We start from the raw sequence: 13830 nt of genomic DNA on the forward strand, positions 1-13830 counted from the left end.
ATGTTATGGCAATTTTAAGTTATGGTTCTGTATGCACATACCCTGATATAATTCACAAAGCTGATGTGGCAAACATAATACATATCATGTCTAATTACTACTCATCCAGGAATAAATAACAATTAAAACATACCAGTAGAACTGACGCATGATGAGTATAATTAACATGTAATGATTAAGTCCAACGTGCACACACAAAAGTCACATGCTAGAAAATTAAAACAATCCAACGGTGACAGGAAAAGCTGACCACAGACACTAACAACACCACATCTGCCCCCTATTTATGTTATGAGTACCCTACAGAAACATCAGAATTCAAATTTAAGCTATGATTAGGGAGCAGCAGGATGAAAGGTGGAAAAATGAGATTTAATGAGAGACAAAAAAACAGTCACATTTTTATGTATTTGTGTATGTTCTTCTATAGAGACATATATAATCATACATCACAGATATGAACAAAGATAAAATATCATATATTTGTACATATAGAGCTGGGTGCATGCACCTGAGTTCACGAAATAAACTAAGACAATCAGGTGCTCATTGTCACAAGCACAAGACAATACAATTATTCAACAGTATGTGAAAGGAATGTCTGGCTAGGAAAGCAGCAGAAATACCTGGGGGCATAAATGAAGCACGAGTTAATTAAAAATGTGGCATATAAGATTGCCATGCACTGGAACTGGAAGGATCCTGGTATCTTCCGCACTGAACTGTGACAGGCAGCCTTCCAAGCAACAGCCATTGTTCCCCGGGAGCCAAATTTCTTTTATCCTTTTAGTAACAGCCCCTCTGAGATGGTGGAACGGTGGACTATTAAATCACATTTCCCATCTTCCCTTGCAGAAAAGCACAGGCATTTAACTTAATTCTAGCCAATAGACTATAAGCCATCTCGATGTATAAAATTCTGTGTCACGTTCTTAATAAGAAATGAGTGCCCTCCGTCTCTACATTTTTGCAATGGGGATCGGGCATATTGGGAGATGTGATCCATACTCAGCCACATTAATAATCCGGCAACTGGTTGAACAACGCTAAGAAAAAACCCTGGATCCCCAGACAATTGTATGTAACAGGGTCTCTTGAAATTGCCCACTGGTTCAGACCACATGAAAGAAAGAATCCTCCCAGATTGTTTAGGCTGCTTCAGTCTGAGTGGAGTGGAAAAGCACGTCTTACTCGGCAAACACTCAGATTTGTGCCGCTGCTCTGTCTCAGGATTGTAAGCGCGTGTCTGAAAACCTGTCGGAAACTCACAGAAGGAAATAAAGATGAAGCTGTAATCTGGGATTAATTTAAAAGAAAGGGTTTCTATAGCTTTTCCCTTTAAAAATAAGAGGAAAAGTATTATAGATGACCCAGTGAGAAGGCATGGTCAGGTGAGGATTTTGTTGCTTCATATTTCATAGGTTAATAATTAAGTGAAATCACCTGCAAAACTTCCTGAAGAAGCAGATAACTTACATCAAGAACATTTAAGTCATAAGGAAAAAACTAACGATTTTTAAGACTGTGTTGACTAAGGGTAAAGGAAAATGCTGTGTTTTGTTCCTAGACAGCATAAGAACAATTGGAGATGCTGACCCATTGGCCTCCACTGTCACTCCCTTGAGCAGTAGGCGCAGGGCTGGAATGCAAACTGGAGAATGCCAGAATCTTTTCCTCAGGACAGGGGGTCAGCATTTATGAGCGAGGCGAAGGAGCCACACCCCAGAAGTAAAACCAGAGAAGTAACTTTATCTGATTTTTGTACGGAAGTTGGTATATACTACATAATTTTCTGGAGAATTTAACTGAATAGGAAGACTTGGAAAGAGGAATCCTCTTGAAGTCCAGAGTGACCCGTGAGAATCCAAGAGCAGATAGTTACACTTCCAAGGAGAAACACTTACCAGAAAGTCAAATATTTACTTAGACAACCGTGAAGGGCAAGTCTTTTGTGAAAGAATAAACATTAATGACTCTTATGTGGACTGGGGGAGTGGGTGGAAGCGCTTGTATGTTTAAAGTGTTTAAAGAGTTTCTTTTTTGGAAGCAAATTTGTTAATGGGCACTGCCCTTTCCAGTAAGGTCAAGGGTGCTATCCTCCAGGGAGTTCCAAATCCCCTAGGCAAAATGAAACCTTTCGACCCTTGAGCTTTCTGGCACTTCCTGATCATTCGACCAAATTCCTAACACTTACATCATTGCTTCTCCTTCTTTACCAAAAACTGCTTCAGGAGAGGTGGAGATGGGAGTCTTATCTGTATTCAAAAGCACAGGCTGTGGTTCTCAACCTTCCTAAGGCTGTGACCCTTTAACACAGCTCCTCATGTTGTGGTGACCCCCGACCATAAAAGTATTTTTGTTACTACTTCTTAACTGTAAGCTTGCTACTGTTATGAGTCATAATGCAAATAGCTGTGTTTTCTGATTTATTTAGGTGACCCTTTTGAAAAACCCTTTCAACTTCCACAGGGGTGGTGACCCACAGGTTGAGAACCTCTGTTTTAACAATAGCAACTGTTTAAGTCCAAAGTCCTCCAAATCATATATATCTGGCCTGAGGCATGGTACTTTACTTTCTCAAGTCATATCCCTAAAATTGGCAAGATCATTAAATGGATAGCTCTAAGGATTGCATGAGTTAATACATAAACATTTCTCAGGCTAGTGTCTGGAACAGAGTATCAATCACATTAATATAGAGTTAGTGTCTGGCTCCAGAATTTACTGATAAAATCATCTATGAATAAAAGGTCTATTGATGAAAATGTTTTCCTATATACAGATAATTTCAATTTTTAAATATGTATTTCTAAAATATTCTAGTGAAAACGTAAGTCCAATGACATACCGGAATGATTGCAACCCCAGACAATCACCTTTTAAGTTTATTAAAGATTCTAAAATGCAAAGAGGAATGACAGTGTCCTCTTTGATGGCATGGGACTTGAAACCCCAAACACTGTTTTTCAGAATGTACCCTGGCTTATCTAACTTACAAAACTGATTTGAACTTTGAAGTCATTTATTTCAGAGACTCTGACCTGTCTGTTCATATCAGTCTCACCTTTCAGCCCTCACTGGGGTTCATCCCGGTCCTGACATGCCTGTCAGGATGTCTACAAAACCCAAAGTCAACCAGCATGGCACAGTAACCCCAAGGCTGTAGTATGGCATGCATACCTCGATGAAAATCATTCTTATTCTCTTTCAACCTTAACTCTAACATCGCTGCTAAAAATAATTCAGGGATTTCTCATTCTCTGATCACTACTATTGTAGGCACCACAACAAAGAAGGCTAGGTTATGGCACATTTTCCCAGTGACACTTCATAGTGTCTCTTTCATTCGTAATGTCCTTCTCATTCAATGAACATTTTCATGACATTGTGAGATGAAATACTCAGAACACAATACCATCCACGTGAATTTTCTCAAATGCAATAAACTCCTGTGACCATCTATATATTCAAGCTATTGTCGATTGTTTTCGTTGAAGCTAGGCATTCTACAGAGTATCACAAGTGTACTGCTGTTTTCATTAGTGTGACTTTTATGATGGTATGTGGGAGTAATCCTTATCAATGAATTACACACATACACACAGAGAAAGAAAGAGAGAGAGAGAGAGAGAGAGAGAGAGAGAGAGAGAGAGAGAGGAGAGACAGACTGTTTCTATAGAGACTGACACAGAACTGAGTTCTAATCTTAATTTTAATTCTTCTAACACTTACCTGAACACTGAACACTGTTATGCTTAGGGAAGTCATTTTGTAAGTAACAGGTAAATTCAAAGAAAAAAATGATGCAAATATTATTTTGAAATTAACATCTTACTTCTCAATCTTTAGTTTGTTCATTTTATTCTTATACCAAATAAATACATATTTTAAAGAATAGTTGGCTAGGACAACAAAATTAGAGAAAGTATTATAATCTTTGATACATAAAATTAGCCAAATTTTTCAGTAATAACCAAACACGGTATTTAGTAGGCTATGTATAGTTGGGTTTATAAGCAATAGTAAGATTCTGAGAAAATGAAAAGGAATTACTATTAAATGCAGTGATTCAAAACAACGACTTTACATATGGACACATTTTGTGACTTGCACCTTACTTATAGAAGTTCTGGTCACACAGGGAAACATCACTGTTGTCACCTTCTGCCTTTTAGAATATCAATCTTTGGAACACTGAACAGTCAGCTGAGAAGTTCTGCTACTCTGGATTTATCCTACTGAAGAGACCACAGGAAGAACAGATAACAGCGTAGAGGCACACTAGACAGTTGTTCCTGACCCCAACTTCTTGAGTCTTTACAACCAAGAAACCTGGTACCTGAGTTGGGAGGAATCGTGGCAGTGTGAGGTGCACTATCCCAGCAAATTCCTGAGAACTCAGACGAGATCCTTTCCTAACGGAGTATATCTGAGCAGAAGATCCACAAAAATAAAAACAAGTGCAAATGGCTGTCTTTGTTTTATACCAACAACTTAGAGTCTATTCCATTGCAACTCACATTATATGCATTATAGAACACATATAATTGTTGGGCAAGGACCTTTTATGGGCCTTAAAGTACCCATGATGAAATAGTGTAGAAAGGACAACAGCAAACAGGAGGGCCTAATTTTACAAGTATATATTCATCAAAGTTCATGCTTCAAATCCTTGGCGGGATAGATTTCTAAAATATTGTGCTAACTGGCTTTGACCGGAAACTCTTCCACTGTGGCAGCATTCCCAAAGGACATGCCTCTGGAATGAACATAGGCGCTCTCTCAACGCGAACAAGTTGTGAGGTATATTGATTATGTCAGTCCTTTCGAACCTTGACATGCTATACACCCTGCACAGTTCAACAGATCTGGTCAGTAGCAGTTGTTCCCTATCCTCTGACCAAGTAACGCTGCTGCCCACGTCACCAAGTAAAGGAGACTTGTGGGTAACTTGACAAATGTATACACTGGTCATTTATAATTTAGAAAGCTGGAAATGAAATTTGAGGGTTCTTCTACTTTCTGTGATATACATTTTGTTGATTTCGGTATTCTTCTGCTTTCTTTCTGCTGGTATAAAGCCCTTCAACTAGTGCTTCAAAATATTTTTGTACTATCATCTCCCATATGCTTATTATGTTATTGTAATTATCTTCTACCTTGGAATTCAATGCATAAACCTGTTTTAGTTTGTTATTCATTTACAGTTACTATTACGATTCTAGTGCTGTATCCTTCCAAGCGATCCTTTTTTCTTTTAGACATTATTCCTTAGCTAGTATACAAAGAAGCTGGCCTGAGAAATGCTATCCTGGGAAAAGTGACAGGTGAGTGGGAAGACAAGAAAAAGCTGGAAAGGAAGCCGAAACAGGGTGTATCATGGATGAATAATAATCCACATAGGCATTGGATCTTATTGGGAAATTTGGGGAAATTGAGAGAAGCATGTCTCAGATCTCCCCTAAATAAATGCTGAGAGCTTTAAGGAGCCTTGCAGCAGATCCCATCTGTAACTGGTGAAGGGCTGCTCCAGGGCATTCATTCCTGACAAGCTCAGCTTGCCAGTGCCTGACTGTAAGCATTCCAGAGGGGACAGCATTGTAACCAGAAGCAAGGGGCACATCCTGGTTATCTGGGGAGTTTCTGAGGACAAGACACATCTGCCACAGGGCATAGATTCCTCCTGCACACCTTCCCAGGAAGGGGACAAATTGTGGCAAGTCCTTCATTTGGGATTCACATTTAAATTGTTTAGCTTCCCTTTTGGGAACATTCTGAGCACACAGTTTCAGACCAGGTACTGTTATCATCTTGGTTGGTGACAGTACACCGGGGAGGATATATTCATGAGACTTTGGATAAAATACTTAAAGAACTCAGCTCTATTGGCTTGCAATCAGAAGGTGCCTTTTCCAATCCCTTGACCCTTATCTGCCCTGCAGTTTTTTGATATCTCTTCTACTCTCTAGGGCAGAAATGATACTCTTTAAAAAGCTGACTTCCTTTGGCATATACCAAACATGAAGTAAGCAGAACACAAAAGTATCTATGAGAGACCAGTACCGGCAAGTTTACATGCTAGAACACGAACAGGAGGGATTCGGTGAGGAACAAGAAGGTGGATGCAATTGGCCCCCCTGGATTCAAACCCGTGGTCAAATCCGTAATTTTCTCACATGTGTTTACATTTTGCTACAAAAACAGAACACATCCATTCTCTCAAATAAAAGCCTCCTCAGGGAAAAGCTCTGTTCATTGTTAGTAATGTGTACCATTGTTTTTGAATAGCACAGTAGAAGCTTGTAGCTACACAAATTCTTTCAATTTTATTTTCACAGAGCCACGACAAGTGGACAAGCTTAACTCTGAGGAGAACAGAAAACCCTGGGAACCATTATGCTTTTCGAGTCTCCTCTTCTCCCGTTATTCTTCCCTATTTCCTTCTTTCTAATTTTTCTCCTGATTTTTTTCTTTTTTGTTTAATGCTAAGTATAAAACTTGTATTAAAATGTAATATGTTTTAAATAATATTTAAAAATAATACATTCTGTATTATTGTATATAATGAATATATATATATAATCAAAAACATTGAATACATATATTGTTAAAGTTTTAGATCTTGGTTTCATAAAAGTCCCCAGATGCTGACTGGGTTTCACAAGTTAGAGCTGGATGAAACACAGCTACAGAAAGATATGCAGGTTGTGGTTTGGTTTCTGGAGAAATACCATGCGGGGAGAAGGCAGAATAGTTCTTAACAGTGGCTTCTGCTCTGAGTCTGGAGCCGTCAAGTTCTTGATAAATCATGCGACTGTCATATATTAGTGGGTGACTTTGAGATGGATGGTCAAGATGATCTGTGAGCTAACACAGTTCTATGCATCTATCATTGCTTACCTACAACATTTTCAATGCCTAGTCCCTCCTTGCAAAATGGATTTCTGATAGAAGGGAAACCCCAAGTCAGTCTGCTGGGCATCAAACACTCAGACGTCCGAACAGCTGTCAGATGCCTGCTCAGATATATCATTGTCAACAACCACAGTCGTATGTGCATGTGTTCTTGTTGTTCTGAAAGCTACTGACATGACAGACATACTGACTTTAATAATAACATAATGTGACATATGGAGCAGCATGTTTATTCACCCTTCATGTACAGACTGCAATGATCTCACATGTGGGCATAAAGAGAAGCCAACATGTCATTTTTCAGACCCCATGTTACCCTACATCATCCACCAAAATACTGGTGCCAATACTTTCAAGCCAGCCCCACTTATGTCTATTATAGCAGCATGTTGACAGCATGTGCTGGTCCACACCCACTCTTTGACTTGAATGAAGAGAACAATGATTTTCCAGACTTATGTGTTCTTCATTGGGACACAAAAAGAATAAACAAAATATGAATTCTTCCATTCATATTTGGGAATGGAAAAAAAAAACGGCTAAGAGACAGTTTAGAAACTTGCTCTGTGCACTGAAGGAACTGCACCTAACCCCTCTGTCTGCCAAAAGGAGACTCTAACCCAGTGTAGGAGTACATGTGTGAGACCCCAGCTCTTGGAGGTTGGAAGAAAGAATTGCTAGTTTGAGACAAGTCTAGGCTACAGATGGTGAGAATCTGTCTCAAAAAAAGAAAAAAAATGGACAAAAATAACTGGAGTCTAGTTTTCTTCCTCTTGAGTCCGTCAGGCTTTGAGAAAAGGGTACCGGAAGTAACAGTATTGACGTCATGATGAGCCTAAAATTCTCATAGGCCTATTTTCTTCCTTCCTTTCTTTGGTTGCCATTCTCAGCCACCATATGAACAAGCTGGGGGTAATCACCTAGAAGACGAGTGACACGTGGCCCAGTTCCTCTATCATCACAACCACCTGACTGCTTGCCATACGAGGAAACTGCACCAGAAAAACTGCCCAGCGAGCCCCTGACCCAACCTCCAACATGCAGATATGGGAGCTAAACAAGGGCTTAGTGTCTTAAACCCCTGGGACTGGGATGATGTGTTAAGCAACATTCACCTGGCAATAGAGAACAGACATGACCATGGAGGTCAGAAGGTTTCGACACAAGCTGAACTTGTGAAGTCAGGACTCCAAGACCAGTTTTCTTTCAGAAGAAAAGAAATCACCAATCTTATCCAGCTATGAATCCTGTGAGCTACAACTAGTGACTGTCCGAAACGGATGAGCTCACTGGTCTCAGCGAAATCAGTGCCACGAGAGTAACCAGCCACTTTCTGAGTCATTTGAAGCCCATTTCATGAATAAACCCATATTTGGCACTGTTCACAGGACCAGGCACCCATGGCTGGATATTAATGGGCCCTATGGATAGCCCTAATACTATTATTCTGCTAAATGGCCACAATATTAAAATTACTCCCCATAGTTTAGTGCTATAGCCATTGGTCAGCACATCTCTAAACTGTCACTGGAGAAGCTCCTTTTTTTTCCCACTGTAGATGATAATTAACATAGATACTCTCAGCTGGCCAGCTTACAGAGAATTAGAAACTGGAGTGTTCAGCCCTAAATGCAGCATGCCAACTACACTTTTCCCCCAAATACTCAGGGATCCTCACAGAAGAGGAGGTTGAAATATTGTAAGAGCCAGAGGTGGTAAATGACTTCAAAAATGAAATCAGTGTTTTCCAGACACAATAGGTCAGCTGTGCATAGGAACACACAGGGAGTGACATCACGCTACAAAGTCAGTACAAACTCAAACCAGACAAAATCCTGGTGTGAAAGGGAAGCTGGGAAGTGCACAGGAAACTCTACCACCAGCTGTGGTGCTCCTGGCACTTCATTGTTCCTGGAAAGGTAGAGTGAAAGCCTCCTCTAATGGTGGGAGCCCTGATCACAAACCATGGTCCAGGGCAAGCCCCTCTTAAGAGTAGTTACACATAATGGACTCAATGGGTTCAAATTTTGTTTGGGAACAGAATTACCTTATATACTAGGATATCCTTGTAGAGAAAGTTAGAGAGAAGTAAAATCTTGTTATTGTTACCATTTTGTTTGTGAATCCCAAAGTCACTACTGGTCTATGGAAACTGGGGTGCTAAATAACTTTCAAAGCAAGACATAAAGTAAAGAAAGTGCTCCTAACAGAGTCGAAATGGAAAGAAAACATCCCTGAAACGGCCCAAGAGGCAAGAATAAGAAATAACAAGGTAAGTCTGAAACCAAAAGTGCAAAGGAATGGGCTCTTTCATAACTGTACAGCTGTGAGTTTTAACAAGGGGAATGCTTACATTTTATTCTGCATTTTCACAAGGAACCAAGTAACAGAAAACCTTATTAAATTGAAGCAAGATGAACAGATGATGATTCGGGAAAAGCACATGCCAGAAGAGATCACAGGGCCACTCACACCGACAACAGTACTGACGAGCTGGGCCACACGTGGAGCTCATCCCTTTCACAGGAAGTCACCTCGCAAGCAGGGGACAGGAGCCCTGGCGGTTATCCTTTCATTTCCTAACACTAAAGCTCCACATGTTCTTCAGCTTCATGGCTGCATGGTGTGTGGGGGAATAAGGCTATTTGTCCAGCATACAGTTTGCCTTGCTGAGCACTAACTTGGACCAAGTACTTGCTAGGAGATCACCCGTGTACGTGTGGTAAGAGCCACCCAGCATTGCCAACCATAGAGCCTGATGAAACCTCCTGGAAAACTAATAACTTCTCAAAGAACCTGCAGAATCAAACACTCTGACAGTGAAGCCCAGAGATTTGCTTAATAAGCTCTCTAAGAGAATCTGGTACAGCCTCGCATGACAATTGTGTTGTCACAGCATTTCGGTGTATTTGATTTTCTCTGAATCCCTAAAGTCTATCCAGTCTTGACTCTCCTACTCTGAAATCATCCAGTTGCTAAGGGGCTCCCATGTCAGAGGTAGCAAGTATCTCTGCCTGCCCTTTCACTAACTCATTTGCTTATTTAATACTCACTAATATCTACTATAGACTAAACACGTTATTGAAAAGAAGCAAGGTATCTTCTTTCTGGGTTTACATTCGTTTCTGTGTATAAATGGGAGAAGCAGAGAGTGTAGACAGAGAGCAAGTAAGAACACTGTGACACAAAACATGCTAGCAAATCACATGGCATAGAAGATGAGACACAGAAAAGGAGAGTAAACAGGGAGCCTATACATCCCCAGCAGAGCCTGGGGATACAGGGCTGCTTTCATCCTTCCAACAAGACCCAGGTGGGGAGGAACACAGAAACTCGACCTTATTAGTTCTGAGTTAGTCTGCAGCTTCCAACCTTGTCGGCTCTTCCCCTCAACCCTTGCTGTCTTCATGCAATCACAGCTACAACTTTTCTTCTTTGGGTAGAGCTCCACATAAGACACTGTCGGGAACAGACCGGGCATCTGGTTGAAGGGAAGAGAAGGAAAATAAAGGCAAGGGAAGGGAAAAGGAATAGTGGAAAAGAGGGAAGGTAGAAATGGGAAGGCAGAGAAAGGGAAGGGATCAGAAGGAGATGGGAAGGGAGAGACAAGCTAGGGGGGGTGTGGGGGAGACGAAGAGAAAGGGGCATGAGAAAAGAGGAAAGAAAGGAGCCAAAGCAGAGGTGAGACTAGACTACAGTTGCAGAAAATGGGCCTGCCAACCTCTTGGAAACTCAGAGCTTAGATTGTCTTCTAGAACCGTCCTGGAAAAGGATGGGCCCCTAAATTTACAAACTGGAGCCAAAACTCATTTAGTCAATAGTTACAGAGTGGTCTTCAATATGAGTTGGTGCACCTGTACTAAGCACCTCACAAAACAAATTATGTTAAAAAGGTTATTCAAAAAAAATGTGGGAAGGAACACAAAACCCAAATTTCTTTAGTTCTTTTGGAATCTATTCTTCCATTTGAGACCATTCAGTAATAAAGCCTTGCCCCTTGTTGGTCTACAGCTCAAGTGCTTTGAAGAATTAGCAGTATTGAAACTATAAGTAAGTCTTTGCGGGAGAGTATTCGTTCTGCCAGATATCAATAAAGTACACAAGTGCTTATTCAAGGCAGGTGAAACTGCCAAGTTTATAATTGCTTGTAACTGGAAGTAGGCAAAGAAATTAATGTTGCTGAATAGTGTTCAACTCCCTGAGAGCTGGCAAATTTACTCAAGACTGTATAACATTAGGAAAGCAGGAGGAAAAACTCCATGCAATATGGCCAGCTTCCTCTGAAACCCATGAGTGGTCACAGTTAACACGGTAAATATTTAATTCCATCACTTGCGGGTGCCCTTTGCCCTTAGCATTTTACTTCAATAGCTCTGAGCGTTTAGGCAAACACTCAGACTCCTATCGCCGCCTGCCTGGTGTTCTTGCCAGCTTAGCTGGCTGCCTTGGGCTAGAATCATGGGGAAAATGGTAAGCAAGAATAGGAGAAAAGAGGAAGAGGATGGAACAAGAGCTGCATGTGACCTTCAAGGGTGAGAAGGACTGCACACAATCCTTGTTACATGAGAGGGCGAGCATCTGTTTAATGACTATGAGAAGAAAGAGGAGTGCTTTCTCTTTGGAAAATAAATCCAGTGCCCTGGCAAGTTTCTTAGCCTGCCAACAGCCTGAGTTTCCTAATTAGACCTCTTGGTTTCAAGGCCATTTCTCTCCCATTGAACGACACGTTCAGTAGAGGCATTGTGATTCCTTAGTGCTTAAGCTAAGTGAGTTCCAAGAGTTTCTTATGGGTTTGGGTCAGAAGAGACCTGCAGGAGCATTAGAGAGAGCGAAGCAGCAGCTACCCTGATTTGCCAAAAGAGCAAGCTGGAGCCCAACACACACTGTGAGCTATCCATCCCCAAGCTAGTTCATGCAACTTGGGGCTACTGTTACTTGGCACATTTACATTTTGCATTATCTGATTTTTTTTAAAAAAAAATGTTGTTGCTTTCAAAGAAAGGCTATGCTGTAGGAAGGCTAAGCAACTCCTTGAGTGCACCAAAATTCTTCAAGAAGCATCTCTTACAACGCATTGTACCTCACTGTGTGAAGACGCCAACTAACTAGAATACTGGCAGCGCAGGTGGAGATCAGAAGCTCATTTTTCTGCCAAGGACATACAATTTAGGGTCTTCTCCATTTTTAGAAACCAAATCCCTCATCTGTCATTATGTGTTTCTGCCAAGTTTGTGATATGAATCAATCACAGTTAGGGCGTCATTTAGGGATTATCAATTAGTTTCCCTAGGATGTGACTGCCTTGAAGATCACCTCTTTATCTTCCTAACCAAGTTTAAGTATCAACTGAGAAAAGTCAAGGCACTACTAAGAACAAATGGTGACTTCAGAGTTATGGAAATACTTCCTTATTAGCTCAAGGTCCTTTAAAATCATCAAACCAGCCAGCATCTGAGAAGCGAGGCACGCATTTAATAGAGATTAAATCTCGCCTCACACTGAGAGACAAGATCTATCAAATGCCACTCAATCAAACACAGTCACATATGCCTCTCCTCTGATTTCTAAAATGGAAAACGTATCACAGTGAAGTCCAAATGGTGCACTTTCCAACTCAATCAAACTCCCACTGCTCACAGAAAACTATAAATGAAGACAATTCTCTCCAGACAGACATGGTCTCAGGGATCCAGATACCTCACCAATATGCACTGTAATAGAATAAATAGATCCTCTCATCATCTAACATTGCCAATGGAACTTCCAGAAGACTAAGTAAGCCCAATTTCTGTTTCTAAGTTATTTGGTTCTTTGTTTTTCAGTGACTGACTTCATAATAAAGAATTTTACATTTACAAGTAAAATTTATATTTTCGTATACATTTGTGAATTTTTGGTGAAAGCACTCACATAATACAAACCCTATTAAAATGTGGGTTATTTGAATAACCTGGAGGGCCCCCATGCCCTTCCTTGTCAATCACTGTCCTGAACCCCAAGAGGTAACCGGGACCTTTTTTGACAGCATAGATTAATTCTGCTAGTTTCCACGTTCCTGCAAATATAAGATGCGTATGCTTCTTTACTCAGTGTCATATTTTAGATGAATACCCAGGACTGTAAATATCAGACTTCACTCTTTCCTTGGAGAACTGTAAAAACAACAAATTTCAAGCTTTCGTTCTGATAGTTGAAGATGATTAAATGTTAATTTAGATAATGTGGATAGTTTATTTCAAAAGAACATTATTTTATAAAGACACTATTCCAAAATGAATGGGGCTTCTTTTCACCACTGGAGAGATGTACAATAAAAAAAAAAAAAAAAGAAACACAGTCTTCAAAGTTAAACGCTCAGAATCCACCTTTGCTTGCCAACAGAACTCCAGAAAAATAGTAAGTAAACAGATCTATTTTAATAATTGGAGGCTATTTAAAATATAGGAAGAAAAAAAAGAAAAAGAAAGACAATATGCTAGAAACCCACTGAAAACATTTTATCTCCAAGACCTATTGCTGGCCTAAGAAAAGGGCATCACCCTGCTGTCTGATCTTAGGCACAGTGGCAGCAATACAACCTGAAGAAGAATTTTTTCGGAGCTGCATTTCTGGCAATCTCCCTTAACTGGCTAGCATGCTAATCCCTTTCTTAGAAGAACACTTAGCACTGGAAATGTGTGAGGCAAACACAAAAAAGCAAGCCCCAGTTTCGTATGCAAATCAGCACCATGGAAACCAGGGCGGCACTGCTGTGCTCAGGGCAATCGGTGGGGAACAGATGCGCTATGAATCAAAAGCTGAAGAAAAATGCTGTCAACAGGATTATGGACACAGCCTGCTACTCACCCTGTGGCTTCCTTTAATTCGGAACTAAGAAACTGCAACTTCACACATCAATAGACTAGATCATCATGG

General features: G+C 40.5%; 1 protein-coding gene across 2 annotated transcripts in view; it reads right to left on the reverse strand.

Annotated features, from left to right (window-relative positions):
• Positions 1-13830, reverse strand: part of Plcb1 (phospholipase C beta 1) — a 660438-nt gene that overhangs the window by 497110 nt on the left and 149498 nt on the right. The window lies entirely within an intron of this gene.

The sequence above is a fragment of the Chionomys nivalis genome, chromosome 9, assembly GCF_950005125.1.
Source record: "Chionomys nivalis chromosome 9, mChiNiv1.1, whole genome shotgun sequence".
Classification (NCBI taxonomy): domain Eukaryota; kingdom Metazoa; phylum Chordata; class Mammalia; order Rodentia; family Cricetidae; genus Chionomys; species Chionomys nivalis.